Here is a 19,340-nt window from a genome sequence, read left to right as displayed (position 1 = left end):
AAACACAGTATTGCTAGTTTAGTTCCATACCTTTAGAGGAATCCTGGTAAGTAGGTAAACATAGACATTTTTGCAAAGTTAAGTGAAGGAGGTTATATCCTGAAGCCAATTCACTTCATATTCCAGTGTATTGGTTGCTACTGATAGTCTGAAGAGTTCTAATCTGCCTTGTTCTAAATGTGGTATTATTATTGCTAAATAGATATTTTGAGAGAGATAGACATATCTTTTAATCTTCCAGTTATCAATCTAGTCCTTAAAATATTATGTCTTAATTTATAGTCTCCTGACTAAAATAATCCATTCTTTTTCAAATCTTATCATTTTTTTTTTTTAAATTGTTTAAAGGAAGTAATTTGTTCATCTGGAAAGATCATAGTGAATTGTTAGCTCAGTTATCCATGCTAGTGGAAAGTAATCTCTCTGGGGATTTTATTGATTGCTGAAGAAATCTTAGTGGTCAAAAATGAAAGAGTCTGAGGAGAGTTTCTAGAAAATGAGATTCTCGAGAAGGCTTTGGCTTGTGAATTCAGTTCCTTATTTTGCACTTGTGGATAAGAATGAGAAGCAAAGAAATTATGTTTATTTTTTTTTTTTTCTGGTGACCAGCAGGTAAATATGGCTGCAATAGTTCAGAGCATGCCAGAGGGGCTCCAGCTAGATAGCTGTGTACTGGCATGGAGAAGTTTGAAATCAAAATGATCTGTTGTTCTTTTGGGAAATTATCAGTTAAAGTATCTGTTATGTACATGCATAATCCTGTGTAATAGGATTAAGGTGAATGAGATGGAGAAGTTACCTTAAATTCTATAAATTCTATACTGACACCGAAAAAAGTAAAAAGCAAATTAAGAAAAAATATTTAGAAATAAGTGCTGTGAATAAAATAAAATAAAATGGTTTTATAGAGAGTGATTGCAGCTAAGAGACAACTTTATTCAGTGGGTCAATTATTGGAGAGTTTTTGATAAGGAAGTTTCTTGATGCTACTTTTATATTAAAAATGTTGCAATGACTGTTATTGAGTAGAGCAAGAGTGAAAAAAAGAGAGGAAAGTTACCAGGCTATTGCAGTAGTCTAAAGAAAAGAGCTAAAGTGAAAAGAAACCAGATGCTCTTATGGGCTTAGTAAGTCAGGCTTGATCCACATGTGCCCTCATATGAACAAGATGATACTTAGATTAAAACTGGTAGGCACACATGGTTGTAGCTGAGAAAATGAGGCCAGTTATGAAGACTATGGAGAATACAAATTATACAAGATATAGATATATATATAGATATATATATATGGATGGATATGGATATATATTATATATATATTATATATAATATAATTATATATAATATATTATATATAATATAATATATATAATATAGATGGATATGGATATATATGGATATGGATATATATAATATATATATATATTATATTATATAATATAAACTGGATTGTCTTGAGTAATGATTTTGAACCTTGGTTACACACTGGAATCATCTAGGATATTTTAAATACTGATTCCTGACCCTCCCAGCTCCTACCACCACACCACCACTGCACACACAGCTCACAGCTCAAGAATCTGATTTATTTTCTGGTTTAGAATGTGTTCAGGACAGTGAATGTTTTAAAAACTACTCAGGTCATTCTAATTCATAGCTCTCTCTAAGAACCATTGGTCTGAACAGAACCCAGAAGAGTCAATGAGGCTAAGGGAAAAAGAGGAAGGAAAGCAAGCTACATGGTGATCTGGGTAGTGGTACCCAGAACAGTATTATCAAGTGCTTAGAGTCTTTCAAGACAGCCTTCGAATGTCTAATTCTTAACAGGAAAACTTCCTTAATACACCAGGCCTCCAGAGTCAAGCAAATGTTTGGAGTTTTCTTAAAAGATTCTCCACTTTAAGGACCTTTACATTTATGTAAATAACACCTTTACATTCTCTTCTGCCCTTTTAACATTCTCTCATGTACTTAAAAAATGCATTTATAACTACAGCACAAATACTAAACTCCCTACATAAAGACATTTATGGATGCCATTAAATATAAAATTAGTATTGATTTGTATATACTTAGGTAAAGACTAGTGCTAAGATAAAAACAAATTATATTCCTCTATTACATATAAAATACCAGCTCATTTCATTTTTACTGAGCTTAATGTATATTGGGAAAAGGTAATAATTTGTAATTTATATTTTTTAATTATGAAGTCCATTTTAATCAGTTGCAAAGATTACTGTTTATTGTGAAACTTGCAAATGTTGGAAGAAGGATGACTGTGTCTTAAATATGAAAGTTAATTTGAAACCATTTAAATCACATGCAAGAAATTGCTCTTTACGTAAAAAAAAGTTTGTAATGCTTGATGTTAAAATATAAAACTATTACATTTCTAATTTTCAGGGCTATGTAAGTACACTGCTTAGATTCTTGCTAGCAAATATTTAAATCCTTTTTCTCTTCTTAAATTATGTGTATTTGTTTTGGGGATGAACTTTGAATAAGTAGGTTAGTAACATATTTTTCTCTCTTAGTCTGTTAAGGAATAATTGACAATGAAAATACTTTGGAATAAAGTGAGAGCATAGACAGGGAATATTTCATTTGATATAGTTAGATTTAAGTTTGTTTATTAGGATAAGAAGCAGCCTTTCACTTAGCACAACAGTAACTCATAACCTCTAGTTCATAGAAATATGCTATATAACTTTCTGCAGTTGTTAAACTTTTCATTCATAGCACATTTATCTTAGTATTCAACATATTCTAAGATTCCATTGATTCAAAAAGATCTTAAGAGGTAAATTCGCAGTAAAGAAAATTAGTCTATAAGCACTTATTTCTTAATGTCATTTGTAATATTTCAAAATTCTTATTCAATTGTTTTTGACAATTTTTTTTTAAATCTGAAAATTTTAAAATGCTCAGAGTTCAAATAACAACTATAAAGTATAGCCACATTCCCCCTTTTAATATACTATCTAGAGAAAAAAACTCAAAGACAAGTATATTGAGTTTCTTTCCTGATAATTTGAAAATGCTGCCTAATCACCTAATCACTTTTATTTCTATAAATCAATTTACATTATATTTTACTAGTTGTGTTTTTCTAACGAATCTTTCATAACACTGATTTTCTTACATTTTCCATAAATGAAAAAAGTAAAATTTATAAAATTATTCTCAGTTTGGGTACCATTATATAACAAAATTTAAAACTTTCAGTATTTAAAAAATATGTATCTGATATAATTATACTTATCTCACAGACACATTGCTTCTTTTAAACTATTATAATTAAATAGCAAAACAGAACATTTATGTTGCTTTGAGAGAGTGTGGCAGGTTTTCTTTGTTTTTCTTCTTTAGAAGTGTGAATGCAATAATACTGATGCTGATGCTTGAAGGACTTGAAAAAAGGACTAGCAGTGGATTCCAGAGGCAAAGAGAGAGGAGAAATTTTTATTCATTCATTCATTCATTCATTCATTTATCTATTCATTCATTTCTTTATTACTACACTGATTTTCAAAGGGAAGAAGCTATAAAAGACTGGATTGGGAATTAATATCCAGCTTAGTCCTGAGGATAGTAAGCGACTTGAAAATGCAGGGATAATGGATATCATTTGAAAACTATTTTTAACCAAAAGCATTTTTCTGGAAATAAAGGCTAATCATAACAGATAGAGGTGGGATATCTTCCAGATGGCATGAACATGAACAATGGAGTTATGGAAAAGAGAAGACCTCCCCAAGTTTTTATACATGTGGGGCTTCAGTGAAGAGTTGGTACATCACTCTGGCAAAAGGTAAAAGAGTGTATATCTCTACTGAGAAATAGACTAAACGTATATTTGTTTTTTCTCAAAATTAGTAACAACAATAAAAAAAAAATTGTGACTTTATTATAATTCCCTCACCAAGTCCTCACTAGCTGTTGACTTGCTAAACCAGTCTTTTAGTTTACCAGCACTTGGCTTTCTTTGGGTTATTAATTCAAGATCATGAGTGTTACACAGTAGCTTCATTTCATACCTTTATGACAATAAAAAATATCACCTAACTGACATCCTGGTTCAAATAGTGACAAATTTCTCAGGCTAGGCATTATTATCTTTAATCTTCCCCTTCGATTCTCAATATGTAAAGCCAGGCTTCATACAAAATTTAAAACTTAGAACTTTAGTTAAGTCAGCCTTTTCCCTGTTGTGTAAGTCAAAATCTCCTTCTGGTATTCCATCTGTCATGGATCTGACTCAATTCCATTCTCCATAGTATCCTCTCATCTCTACTCTTCCCATCTCACTGATCTAAGTAAAATTGCCATTTACACATGGAAGATGTGCCTAATAAATCAAGTTCCTCATAGTGTTGAATGCTGTCATTCAAGTATAAGTTTGATAGAGATACTCCAATATTTAGATTCAGATATGAAAACTATAAATAGATATAGCTATTTACCCACTATGTACTCATGTGTCATTTTTTGTCGTCAACACAGGTCTCTGACATATTTGGTAACACACTGGGTTTGTATTGTTTTCATGTTTGGAGTTAATTTCTTAAATTAATCCTTTATGTCAATGAAGCAAATAAAATAAATCTAGGATGATAGAATTATCTCTATAAATTATCACACACTTATACACTACAAAGTCTGGTTAAAAGTTTGATTGGTTTTTTACATCAAGCATAAATTGCAATCAAATTTTTCATAATCATTTCAATAATTTCCCAACTGTATAAGGAAAGAATGAAAAACCTTTTTTTTGAAACATTTGGAGAGCTTATTATAAAAGACCAAGTTTTTATCTGAAATTTAGTTTTTTTCTAAATTTATTTTATAAAAATATTTACATTCCACTCTCATATTGATTACAGATATAGACAATAAAGTTAAGCCTATTGATTTTAATATAAGGGTTTAAGCATTCATATCCAGGTTGGAAGTATTCCTTCTTTCTAAAAGAGTACAGCAGCCTCTTAGCAGTTTTAAAAGCTACTATTTCTGGGAGATAATGAATTGTTGAATTAAGGCAAAGAGATCTCAGAAATTTGTTGCTTTCCCAGAAGTCAAGGCCTACAATAACCCTGGACGTTTTCTTCTATTTGTAAGTCTACAACTCAAGGCCTTCTTCACTGGAAAAGGTCAGAATGCTTCTACCATGGAAACCTAGCATATCCCTTCGTTCATGATAAAGAATGAAACTGTCACCAGCCATTGTGAACTTGTTCTAATGGTGCCATATAAACCAAGTTATAAAAGCTAAACTCCAGAATAACAGAATGACATCAAAAGGATAATATCTGGGGTGAGATAGGTGAGACCAGAGAAGGTTCCTTTTATCATAGACCATATATAGGGCACTGGGCTGTGTTCAACTTTGGCCACATCAGGATCAATAAAATGAGTGCTTGTCAAAAGGAAGAAAGCACTTATTGAAATATTTTTCATTTGTGTCCTATAATAGAAGAACAAATAAATTAGAGAATTTTTGTTAGAAAATAATTTTTTATAAATTGTAAGGAAAAACAGTTTCCCACAAACAACAATAATAATAATTCTGGATGCTTATAGGTTTTGATCTAGCCCTTTTATGCATATTATTTCTAATTATTATAAAATTTGTACATGCTAAGTGTTACTTTTAGATAAAGGATTAGGATTCATTGATGTTATAAAATTTGTCCAAGGCCAAACTGATAAAATAATATCAATGATTTGGTAATAGGTGATGTCTAATCATCTCAACATATAAAATGTAGGACATAGGTACTTTAAACTATTAGCTGTAAATTAGCTATGGTATAATCATTATGATTTATAAACTGGACTGTGCTGTGCATCCTTTTATATTGCAGGTGATTAAGAATTTGCACTTTCAAAATAAATTGCCAGATATTGAATCAAGAGCTCAATCCTAGATAATGATAATAATAATAATAATAATAATAATAATAATGAATGTGCAGTCATTAATCTAGATAGTTTCACACATCTCAGTTTTCTCATTTATAAAAATGAGTAATGAAGTAACTATTTCATGAGATTTTTGCATGAATTAAATGAGATAATGCAAGTAGAACAATGAATACAGTATATAACAATAGTCAGCAATAGACATAAGTTTTATTGCTATTATCTAATGATAAATAATTTAGAAAATATATAAAAGCAGAATGAAGAAAATACCACTTCTTGCCTACCACACTCAGACAAAATCTTTTGAAAGTTATAGAAAACTTAAAAAAAAAATGCTTTTAGGAAGTTTCTTTTAAACAGCGTATTCTAGCAGAGTTTAATCACAGTGGTTTACAATGAATTGTATAATTAATATTGCTGCCTCAGCATTTTTAGTGTTCTTACAGTCTACAAAAACACTTTCATCAGCTACAAAGTATTATATCCAATGAAACATCTTGTTGCTCAATTTGTAGAGTAGGGCTTTTAGTCTGGTTTAAGCATTTAATTTTAATGTATGATATAGCTAAAGAGCTTTGCACCGTGAGCGGTTTCTGTATTTAGAATGGAGTTTTTATCTGACCCCATATCAACTTGTGGTAATTGATCATAAGACTCCTGCTTGCATATTATTTATATCCTCTCCAATTCTGTCTGGTTCTACCTAGTGTTTAAGATAATCTTTTGCTGCATTCTTGCCTGACTCAGGTGTAAATAAAAAGTAGAGTAAAAAAATAAAGAGTAGGTTTTCCTTCTTAGAACAAACTTATCTCTGCTTCCACAAACTTTTGACTTCTGAGTTTTTCCATCATGAAAGATGTTCAGCAAAATTATTTAAACAAACTGTGATAAACTTAGGATCATTGTTTAAAGAGAGGAGCGTCATTTATATGTAGTTTTGCAGCCATGCCTCGAGGGTATTAAGCTCACATCTGTGTTATACTTTTTAATTTAAGTGTAAAGCTTTACATTTATTTTATTCTGTTTTGTCCTAATTTGAGCTTTTAATTCTAGTTTTGGAAATTAAAAAAAAAAATTGTAATTCTTTTTTATACTAGCTATTGCCCTAGCATTATATTGTTTGCAAATTTGATCAGAATATTTTCTGTGTTCCCAGCAACATTCGTAATAAGTATATGGATATTGATTACATTGAAGTATAAAGTTGTGTCATGAACTTCCTAGGGGAAGCCTCCGTTATCCTTATTCCATACTGTTGGCCATGAGTCAACATTTGTCAACCTTGTGATAACGATTTCATGGGAAGTATTACTGAATATCTTACTAAAATGAAAATATAAAATATGTCATTTCTATGATCTACCAGTGCAGTTATCCTACCAGAAAAGGAGATGGCATTATATAGACCTAATATCAATTAATGACACAATGATAGTTTTTAGAAGCTAAAATACCCTCTTTCAGGTGTTCTCAAACCAGTTTATTATTATTATTTTTTTTTTACTTTTTAGCTTTTCATTGTTATACCTTATATCCTTCCAAAATTGATTTGTGCTGAATCTTTATATGTTCTGGGAACGTTGCCACAATGATTTGATTTATACGGTGTTTAATCTGGACAGACTTCATTAAGGATATGAATCTTGAGCTATGCTTTGAGGAGAAAAACACTTGTAGTTTGCTAAACTCAGTCAGAAAATATATTTCAGAAAGGGTGAGTGGTATGAGTTCAGTAGAGTTCTGGCATGTGAACAAGTAAGTTATTCTCTTTCCCTCGCTATGGTATATATTTTAAATAACTTCTGCATATCCCTTATTCTGTAGTACTGATCAAAACTGATATATTAATAGTGTAAAAATGCCAGAAAAAGTTCCATCATATTATGTTCTTTAAACAACCTCTCAAGTGAAGAAAGAGTTTTACCTCACTTTTCAGATGAGGCAACTGAGGTCTATGTGAGGTTATTCGCTGGAAGGCATACTGGCAATGTGGACTAGAACCACAGCTCCCAGCTCTCTCCAGAATTCATGTTCTTTCCGTAGTACTACATTTGCTGCTATGAAACAAAACCCGGGTATTTGCCTCCTGAAACAAGACAATGAAAAAAATATCTTCTTGTAGGCATGTATCTGTTTATTTTTATTTATTCATTTATTTACTTTGGATTTAAATATTGTTTGGCTTTTCTGTACTGGAGATTTTGTTTAATGAACTGTTTAGCAAAGTAGTATAAGCAGTGAAGTGCCACCTTTTGGGAGATTAGCACTTAGAGAAAGAAAGGATAATAGAACAAAAAACAAAGTTTAAATCATTTTAATTTTATCCTCAGATGTCAGCTAAAATTTTTAGGGTTATTTTAATCTGCTCCTGAGATTTTTGTTTGTTTTTAATTTTATATCAGGGTCACAAATGATGTTTTAGCTTTTTGTTGTTTCTTCTCAGCTCTGAGTAAGAAGTAGACATTTATTTATACTCCTACTTTCCAAGTGAGTGTGCATGTGTTTGTGTGACTATATGTGTAATAAAAATTGCGTGTCATGGTGTTTTGTTCCAAACTGAGGGTGTTTGGGGGGGGGACATTAAAAGCAGATCATCTCTTTTTTACTCATTTTATTATCCTTTTCAAAAATGTAGGCATTTTCTAATTACATGCAATTTGAAAAGGATCAAGTATAATGTCAACATTTTTCTGTAGACATTTTTGCAGCTTTAGCTGTTTATATGAAATGAAATTATATTTAGCAGCTTTATGAAAGAGAGAGCTCATTGAGAAATAAAAAAATTAAAAGTAGAACTATCATATCTACTTGTCTTTGTTAGAAAAGACATTTTCTAATAAAACATTTTTAAGCATAGAATACGATGTAGCTTATCAATTTAAAAATTGTGCATAAAATTGTCAGCTCCAAAAAAAAGGTAAGATTTATCCAAGTTTTATTTTTCTTTTTGTTCAGCTATATATTTCACGAGGCTACTGTGTCCTGTTTGTTGGTTGTGTGCTCTACAACAGAAAGTGATACCTTTTACCTTTTTAACTTTTTTTAATATGAGGACAGTAGTGTGTCTTGAGGTTTTACTGTGTGTAACCTGTTCAACTGTATGTACCCAGAGGCTCTACATTGTGTATGTGTGCGTGTATGTGTGTATGCTATAGAAATAAGATAGATTTTCTGATTTCATCTGATAATTAAAGCATTAAGATTTTTGTATAAATTGAAAATTTGTCTCTGTTGTTGGAAGAGCAAGAGAGCCAGGATAAAAAAAAAAAAAAAAAAAAACTTGACAGTTATGAGAAAATTTAATTTAGCATAATAGAACTTTCTTTTTCTCTTTTACCATTTTTAGATAATTATTCTCAGGACTAATATAGAAATTTGTTATTTTCCCATATCTACATTATCTAACTTTGTATTTCTTGAAACATAATAAGTAGTATTGATTTTTGGATAATAAATATTTTTAATTATAATAATTTTTAATTTTAAACAAAATAATTTTTCTTCCTGGAGATTGTATCTTTGCATTAAAGGATCAACAGTTATAAAGAAGGAATTCCAGTAATTCTCCTAGTTGAATTTTAAAAGTAGCCTAGAGAACTGACCAGTAATATGAAAACTAACTTGGATATACTAAGGGGACAGTAAACTCTCTATTATGATGACCCAAAGCAGCAAGTCTCCTACAGGAAATAAAAATAAATTATTTTTTAAGACAGATGCCTCCTACTAAGGAATATTAGTGAAGCATTTGAAGAAATTTAGTTTGCAGAATGACTTAATATGAGTCCGTGTCAATAACTGGATCAACATTGGCATCAGCCAGAAGAGCTCTAACATCATTTACAAATGATACATTGTGCTACAATGTGAGAAAGCATGAGACAGAAACTCAAGTTGCTTAAAATGGTGCAGTCTTCTAGCCCTTGATTTTCTCATATACAACATGACAGGGTAAACTAGGTCAATCTGAGGGTCTACCAGCCTTACTATTACATGGATTACGTGCAAATCTCCCCCTTAAGTCAATAAAGTATTGCCTCTCTTGAAGTTGAAAACTACGTTTTCTATTTCGAGACGAACTCCCTCAGTCCCCTGATGAGGGATTCTCTGTGACTTTTGCTTGAGAAACTCTATATCCTAATAAGCATTAAGTCCTTAGTAAGCAGTAGCTGAGCTGTGGGTAACTTCTGTATACAGAAAAGTCTATCTATCTTGGAGAAGATTGTTCCTTTCCTATCTAGGAGAAAACTGACCCTCTAGTGATATTTCTTTGAAGATTTGACCACTCTGAGAGCCCAGAGGAAATCTATGGTCACTTTCTAAGCTGTTTCTACTATTCTGCATTTCATAATTCTTCGTTAGAAAGAATGTTGTCTCTCCTATTGCGATAATTATAAGACATCTCCTGGTACCACTGGAATTCATATAAGTCTCCTCTGAAGAAATTGTTTACCTTAACTGCTACTGACCCTCTGAGAAGAGGTGATACAAACTTTGAGAAGTTCAAAGTTCAAAGAAGCTTCACTACTGATCTCATCTTCTGCCACTGTAGAGAGTTGCTGTTGGTGCTGTCATAACATTGGTATCTGTATTAGATTCTTAGGGCTACCATACTAAAGTATAAGAAATGAGGTGACTTAAAACAACAAATTTATTGTCTCATAGTTCTGGAAGTGACAGTCTGAAATCTAGGTGTTGGCAGGGCCATATTCCTCCAAAGCCTGTGGGGGGAGGATCCTTCCTTACCTCTTCCAACTTCCAGTAGCCCCCAGACATTGCTTGATTTATGGAAATATTACTCTAGTTTCTACATTCATGTTCATATCGTCATCTTCCCTCTGTGTCTGTGGCTTCACATGATATTCTTATATCTGTGTGTCTCTCTGTACAAATTTTCCTCTTATAAGAGCAACAATTGAACAAAATACCATGGTATTCTATATTGAATTAGGGCTTTCCATGATAACCTCATTTTAACTTAATTGCATTTGTAAAGATTCTTTTTTTTTTATTTCACACCTATAGCACCTGGTCTTCCTAGGTGATTTCCCATCCAAATACTAACCAGGCCCGACTCTGCTTAGCTTCTGAGATCAGATGGGATCGGGTGTGTTCAGGGTAGAATGGCCATAGACTAAGATCCTATTTCTAAATAAGGTCACATTTACAGACTCTGGAGGTTAAGGCTTTAACATATCTTTCTGAGAGACAAAATTCAAGTCATTAGATCATCTATAAGCTGCATTCATTGCCATGTCACTATGCATCTTACAACCCCAATTTGAGTAATAATGGAGGAAGGGAAGCAATTTCATACTCAGTTTGGGCAATGAACACCAATTAGTTCTGGGTTTTCAATGTTCTGCTCTTTAACTTATTTAAGCTCTTTTCCAGGAACTGTCTGCCTCTAGAGAGGCTGAGTTAGAAGAACTCTCCATATCTCCAGCATCATAAACCCAGATGCCCTCTTCTATCTCAATCTTTGACTTGGGTTAGGATCCCATGTATAATTCCCATCTCTTTCCACCATTACATAATTTAATTTAAAAAAAAAAATTTTCTACAGATCTTGATTCTGGCTGGAAGTTAACATTCTTTTCAAGGAGGTGTTGTTTCTAGGGCCATGTTGGCCTTCACAGCAATTGAGTCTGGATCCAGATGACATGCTTTTTCTGCTTGGTTTTCATAATTTTGATATAAGAGATTAGGATTTTAAAATATCCATATTTGCTCAACCCCAATAAGTCAAACTCTGAAGAAGGAAAAGAAATAGATTTCCTCACTGACTATCCTGCTGTATTAAATTCTATTAGGACTGATTAACAACACAGTAGCAATCACACTTTACTTTTATCTTCCAATGAGTGATATAATACAGTGCTCTCACTAAATGTTTTTTGATAAACTGCATTCCTCAACTTTTGAAACAGTCTATTGAAAATAACAACAACAACAACAGCAAAACTTTTTTTTTTTTCTGATCCTGCTTGAATCATTGCCCTAATTTGCTTAGAGCTTTATTGTCTAATGGTAGAAAATATTGTATGGATCCTATTCACAAACCTTCTAATTTCTTCCTCAGACTTTCTTTACAGGCTTAGAGAGATTGAGCCGTTCTCCCTTTAATGGTCTCTACATTCTGACTCCTGAATATTTTACCCATTCTTCTCTTATACTACCTGCATTTCATTGCTACATCTTTTCTTCTGAACAGTAAATCCCAACACACCTATCTCTGTGCTAGGCTTTGTCTTTCAGAAGGATATTTTTCATTTCTTAAACAAACAAATAACTCCCAGTATAAAAAATAATTTTTAGTGCTTCTCCAAGGTCAGACCCTTTCTACCTGTGAAGGTATAAGGCTAGAGGATACTAAGTTATAAGAGATTTCAACATTCAAATAGGTATTGAGGAAAAGCATAGTTTCACATGGTAATTTAAGTTAATTTAGTTGTAAAAACAAATAAACACATTTTCTCTAAAAACATCAATCCTGGCCAAAAGTTAGCATCCGTTCTCTTCAAATAGCTCCAGTTTAGGAACTACAGTGCAGGTGCTTAATAACATATTCATAAGGACTCCCCTGTTTCTATCTTTGTTATTATAAAATGCTTTTGTTTGCTGTTTGTGCAATTCTAAGGCCTATTCACCAGCAGTTTGCAGCACTTGTTACATCCAAACAGCTCTCAAGAGCATTTTGTAATGCCAAGGAGATAGTCAGAGGGGCCCTTAAGAAATATTTTTAAAAGCAGAACTGAAACTTAACCACAAACACAAATGCCCAGAAACCAGAAGAAAAGTAAATGTCATTTTAAAAATAAAAATAAAATCATAATCTCATTAAAAACCATTGCCAATATAAAGCATATTGACAATAGAAATGGCCTATTACTGTTTTCTTAAATATCTTCTTCTCTTACTCTCTATTTTTAATAGAATGTTTTAAATATATTTTGTATGAAAAGAGATTCTGATGTTAAGATAAATATGTGTTAAATATAGAATCATGAACCTGTAGTTTATATAGCTTATGTATTTTCATTTAAATTTATTGCTACTGTTAATGTTTTCAGTTTACTAGATTTCCAAATTTGATTATATTATTAGAATTTTTATTTTCTGTATTTATTTGCTTCTGTTTTCCTCACAGGTAATCTAGAGATTAACCCTCAGTTAATTAAAATAGATTCAGTGTTGTTTTTGGTTTATAGTAAGCAGTTAATAAAGGTTATTTACTTATTTTTATTTCAAGATCTAATTGTCACCTCACTGGTTATTTAAGTCAGTACTGCAACTATAAAGATGAGTAAGATGTGGTCACTAAACCCAGTAAGTTCATAATAAAATAAAGGCAGATATATAAAGTATAAATACAATTAAGCATCATAGTTTCTATTATGACGCACATACAACAGAGACATGGAGAAAAGAGTCATCTGGCAGTAGAATATTTTTAGCGAGTCTTGACTATCACATAAAGATGAAAACACTGACTAGTTTTTAGGCAAGCAAAAAGGAGAGGAAGGCCATTTCTAGTAGTAGGAATTGCATGCCCAAAAGCATGGAGTTGCGAAAAAGCATAACATATTTGAAAACCTCCAAGCAAGATGACGGTGATGGTACAGGCATTATTTTAGGAGATATGACTGAAAATGTAAGCGATAGGTAGATCAGGAAGAGCCTTGAGCCCAGTTAAGCAAGTTAAACTTTATTCTGTAAGCAGTGGAGAGACATTAAAGGAATTTAAGCAAGTAGAAAAAAGGATAAGATTTGCAATTGAAGAAGGTCATTTTGAAAACATTGTAAATGATGGATTGAAAGGAGTTAAGACCATAGACAAGAATCTAGAAGGCTATTATTACATTCCAGATGAAAGATGCTAAGGACCTGATCTAAGAACTAAGGCGGCACAGATTGGAATGTTAATTTTATGTTATATGAAGAAAGTCTACAGGACCAATGATTTTCTGTGTGTGGACAGACATTTACAGGAAAACAATCAAATCAAACATTAACTCACATTAATAAATGAATTTAGAGAATTGGACATTTGCGTTCTCATATCTAAAACATTTTCTTGCAATAAAAGTCAAATCATAATCAGACTATTGGTCTGGAACCAGAATAAGTGAACCTAAAATAGTAGAACATTTAATAGCTTCAGGCAAGCATAGCCTTGTACAACCATCCTGCCAAAAGTATCAGAGTACTTAGAGTCCTTGGCTACAACTCCCACCATCCATCTTCACATTAGGTAGATCCTTGCCATTGGAACTGGAATATAAAATATTCGAAGGCCAACTGCTAAGGTGCTTTCTTAGAAATTGGGTTGGTGATGCTGAGATCTGTCACTTTACTCTTTTTCCTATGTTTCTGTTATGCCTCAATCACTTTGATTGATAGTTGTCCCCCCCTCCCCACTTCTTTAGTTACTTTGACAATCAGGTTATAATTAAATCTTCGAAACCTGTTATCTAAATGACACGTTAAGGTGACTTTATTTCTGCTGCAATGGCTATAATATTGTCTGCCCCATAATAATGGCCACTGTATTTTAAAATTTCTGAATAAAAGTCTATTGGGACTATCCTCCTCTTTTCAAATTCTGCCAACTTACTCACTGGTGAGAATTTTGTGTGCATTTTTCTCACTGATATTTCTGTGGATTGACTCTGTAAGCAGAAATTAGTTATAGGGGTAAGCTACTTGAACTAAATATAAATCCCCAGTTGATGATGCTTAAACAGCATGTATCCAAAAATACTACAGCCTACAGAAAGAGAAAGGATTGGTAGAACCAGGCTTTTGATGAGTCAAATGAAAATTTGTCCACTTTAATTTTAGCATTATATATTGGACTTGTCATGTTAAAAGAACTAGAGGCCCTGTCTCTCACATGAAAAAAGAAAAGAATCATTTTTATATATAAAGTTATATTTTAAGATTCTGGGTGATTTCTATATTCTAAAAGAGTTACAGATTTTAAAAATTATAATTTTGACAATAAGTTCCCAACACTGTGACTGACAACTTCTATTGATAATTGGAATAGGAGCAGAGAAAAGATAATGGTTTCAAATGTTCTGCAATAAGATGACTAGCTGAGTTTGAAATTCTGATATGAGAAAGTCATTAACCTTAGTTGATGAGATTAACTTCAGCAATACCACACTGAATGGGGGAACAGAGGCTGGGAACTCTTCTCTCAGAAATAAAAGAAAGAAACATTGTAAATAAATAGTGAGAAAAATGGAGATGAGCCAGGAGAGAATGTTCTCATAGAAACTAGAATAGAGGGATTCAAAAATGGAGAAGATATTGTCATATGCCATAGAAAAACCAAAATCTATATTGAAGATTGCTTTGAGAAAAATATGTTCAGACACCAATGTTTTATGTATAATAACTATCCTATACAGCAGCTTAATGAGGTTTGTATCTCTATTTCCTAGATAAAGGAACTAAGATACAGAACAGTTAAGTAATTTAGTATAAGGTCATACTGTTTGTAAGTGGTGTATTCTAACTTTGAACTAGGCAGTCTGGCTTGAGTGGCTAGAAACCAGGATGTTATCCTGCATCTTGGATCAAAGAGGTAATGAGCTTGGATACTAAAAAAGCACACGTGAAAGGTTTCTCAAACATCTATACTCTGGGCTTTAGAAAGGGACATGTTCTGATGTGGAAAAGTATGAAGGAATGGGAGGGAGCAGTAAACGAACGTAGTTTTTATATGGCATCTTAAATTTTTCTATCTTAGGAGATAATGTTGAACAGGACTCATGCAGGAAAATTGAAGGAGAGTATAGAAGACCCTCTGGTAGGGCCCAAAGAAAAGTGAGCAACTATTCAATTATTTTTGACTAGTAATGCACTTCTGAGCTTCCTGGAAGCTTTTTTAAAATGCTCAAATAGGCCTAACTACCATCCTTAAAAATTCTGAGGCAATGTTTGCTAGGGCCTGGGAAACTTGAATTTGAGAGAAGTTCTCTAGATGATTTTGAAATATTCTCTTGTTTAAAAACCTTGCATACATAAATCAGTAGATAAAATGTTGTGTTATTAAAATAGATAAAGGAGAGCCCTTGGGCAAATTGGCTTTGCCTGAGTAAACTGACTATTTTTTGAGTTGGTACCATAATCTGTTTCTTCCTTATTTTCCTCTGTACATCCTCCTTGGGGGCACCTATACTCTATCAGGTTCTCGTGCTTGTTAGTTTACCTACTTCTGATAGGCTGTTCATAGTTTAAGGCTTGCCCCCCTCAAAGAAAATTTACATGTCACAAAAAAATCCTTACACAAAGGAAAACCTGCAAGTTTACCCAAATAAAAACATCTGTATGGAGTGAAGGGTATCAAGCTTGATGTTCAGGGAGGGAGTATCAACTTCAGCTCAGACCCTTAAGTATAGGCAGCCATCTATGCATCAGATGATTTCTGAATCTAAAAACCACATAACTCATTTATTAATAAGTAAGCTTTTATATCGCCCTTAATAATAAAACAGAAGTTTCTTCTGATTCATAAATACTTTATTTAGTGATATTTTGGGGGGGGGCTGTCTTTACATTTTCAGGCACAAATTGCACTGATAAAAACTGATTTTTAACTAGCATAATGGGCAGTCGAGAATAGAGGGACAAAATAATGCTGGGAATATCCAGTTTGGAAAACAAATGCAAAAAAGGAATTGCCTTAAAATGTGGGCAAGAAAGTACATATTACAACATTAAATGAGTTAAAGCAGCATTTTCAAGTGCTTAAGCAAGGAAAGCAGATTTTTCTTTTACTTCCTGGTGTTCAGATATGATTCAAATCTGCAGACAGCTCAGCTTCTTCCCTTGGCAGCTCCTCAGTACTCCTCATGCAGTTTGAATCGGTAATAATGATGCCAGCAAGGATGTCTCTGACATTCTGTGCCCAGACCTTGGTTCACGCTCAAACAATTAAAAGACTCTCCCATCTGGATACCGGTTTCCTTGTTTCATGTCTCTCACAGTATGGTGGCTGAGACCGAGGCTGGATTCCTCGGGCTTCAGATTCTACCAGGAAAGCCAAAACTAGCCACACCACATGATGTTTGACAAAAATTGACTCAGCTGGAAATTGCTCTTCACATGTTTTTCAAATGCCCACCCATGGTTCTCTGAGACAGTTTTTCCTTTGTGTCTGCCGAGGGTGTGAGGGTGGGGGCATAGACTTCAAACCTCAATTAAATATACATATATATATTTTTTTTAATGCACACTCTCACCCAGACCTATCTATCTGCTTATTCTGTGAAAGAACATTATTTGAGCTACTCAGCTCTTTGCTAGTTTTCAGACTCTCTTACTTGATTGGATCCCATGTAAAGAATTTTTAATAATTATTTTCTAGAGAAATGGTTTTTTCCCTCAATTTTACACCTACGGCATCACTCAAGCATGAACAGAAAGGAATAGAAAATGAAGAGAATAAAATGTGCTTAAAGAACATTTTGAAAATGTAAATCCATTTTAAGAAATTGAACCTAAGCTAAAATATTAAAGAAATTTAGATTATTGTATTGCTTGCCACAGGTTTAGTCTCCCCCAGGCCCTTTACAAAATATGGGTAATACTCCCTTGAGCTGTCTTGTCCATTGGACTTCCTTGGAATTATTATTTTTAACCAATGGAGACATCCTGAGATTGTACCAGCACTAATACACCAGTTAACCCTGTGATGTATGATTTCCGATTCCAGATCTTTTCATGCAATAGTTCACTGAACTCAACTTTCTTTGCTAAGATGTGATTATCCTTAATGTCTCTCTACTAAGAGTTCTACAAAACTAATAATGGTTAAGTCAGGATGTTAATAACTAAAACACTTTTAAATTCAAAATAAGATGTAAAGCCTAAAAAAATAGCATAGCATAAGCATTTTTGTTGAAGTATCAAGTATCATCCCCATGTCTGGTTGATGACCCAATGAAGTCCTGTGGTAAAGCTATCTAGTGGAAGCTGCAGTCAAATGCTTGAAAACATAAGAAAAACAGATTCCAAGTGATGCCATCTTAACACATTTCCTAATGGCCAGATTCTTTTTTGGCTTACCTGGTTAAGCATCTGCCTGAAGCCCACAAAGAAGCCAGTTTGAGGCTCAGCTGCTATAATAAGCAGAACAAGCACATGGATTTTCCAGCTAGCAGATGGGAACTGGCTGATTGAGAGAGACTGATCTAGTGTCTGGCCACCTGTTGGCAGACATACTACTCTTGGCACCACCACCCCCACCCAGCAAATTCAGACAGAAGGGAGACAGGAAGAGAACTGATTCTTTAGAGGAATAAATGTAAGGGAAACATTTGTTAAGACAAGCATTGCGTGTGGGAGCAGATAGAGTCAATCAAGGATGTTGCTCTGCAACAGCCTACAGATAAGAAGTCTTTCCAGACTAAAGTGAAGTAAAAATGAACTGTATGTCTACAATATTTCAAATGTGGATTTAAAATGATAACCACAATGGCCTTTTCATAGTGATGTTAGTAGGAGGCCCAAAGTATTAAGATGGCTTTTCATTGATGTTGCATTGCTACTGTCAAATTAACTTCTGAGTAACAAGTGGCTGAAAGAATCAAATTTTAGGAAAATGTTTGGGTCTTTCTGATTTACTTCCATGGTAATTCAGTGTACTTTTTTTTTTCTCTCTGACTTTAAGGCAATTGGAACCATTAGCTACACTGAGATTTTTATCATTCTTTTTCAGAGCTCTGGGTTTCTACTTAAAACGAACACCCAGCCTACAGATACCTCCCTCTCCCACCCCCCCCCCCCCCTGGCCCCAGCCTGCTCAAGAGTCATTCCCTAGGCATTCTCATCCTTTATTAGGATCTTACAGAATCTCCCAATTCAAGTCAAGCTCATAGCTGGAGAGTAAGATTATGCCCAGGGGACTGGCATTCCTCAGAACAAAAGAGGATGTCCCAGCAGTTGCCCCAGCTACTGTAGCCTCATGTTCTAGCCCTTTTGAAGAGGGAGTGAGAATTTCCAGCTTGAACAGAACACTATGTAGAGAGGTGCTGGGCAACTGAGGTGACCTTCATTTTAGGAGAGCTTTCCTCCTTTCTACACTCTTCTTTGCAAGTTTCTTTTCCTCAGGTTCTTCCCCGCCTCCCCTCCCCCTATTCAGCTATTTCACCTTCATAAACTATGCTGCGTCTCTTGAAAGATATTGTTATTCTCTAGTATATGGGCTTCCTCACCCTCATTAGAGTGCTCAAAGTACTGTTTTCCGGGCGGCAGAGAGGTGGAGGGGAATCACAGAGACATTTCAAAATAGAAAAATGCTTAGAGAAGAAAGTAAAAAAAATCCTAATGCTTCTTCAAACCTCTCTGACTACTTGATATTTTTTTTTGCACAAAGTGATGAGTCTCTATGGATAG

The 19,340-nt window shown here is 33.5% G+C and overlaps 1 protein-coding gene and 1 pseudogene across 1 annotated transcript in view; one reads left to right on the top strand and one right to left on the bottom strand.

Annotated features, from left to right (window-relative positions):
• Positions 1-19,340, top strand: part of LRP1B (LDL receptor related protein 1B) — a 1,647,539-nt gene that overhangs the window by 341,291 nt on the left and 1,286,908 nt on the right. The window lies entirely within an intron of this gene.
• LOC120597233 (uncharacterized) lies at positions 10,947-11,065 on the bottom strand (annotated as a pseudogene).

This window comes from Pteropus medius, unplaced genomic scaffold, assembly GCF_902729225.1.
Source record: "Pteropus medius unplaced genomic scaffold, Ma_sr-lr_union100, whole genome shotgun sequence".
Taxonomy (NCBI): domain Eukaryota; kingdom Metazoa; phylum Chordata; class Mammalia; order Chiroptera; family Pteropodidae; genus Pteropus; species Pteropus medius.
Note: the sequence above shows the minus strand (reverse complement) of the source record. Positions and strands in the feature narration are given on the sequence as shown.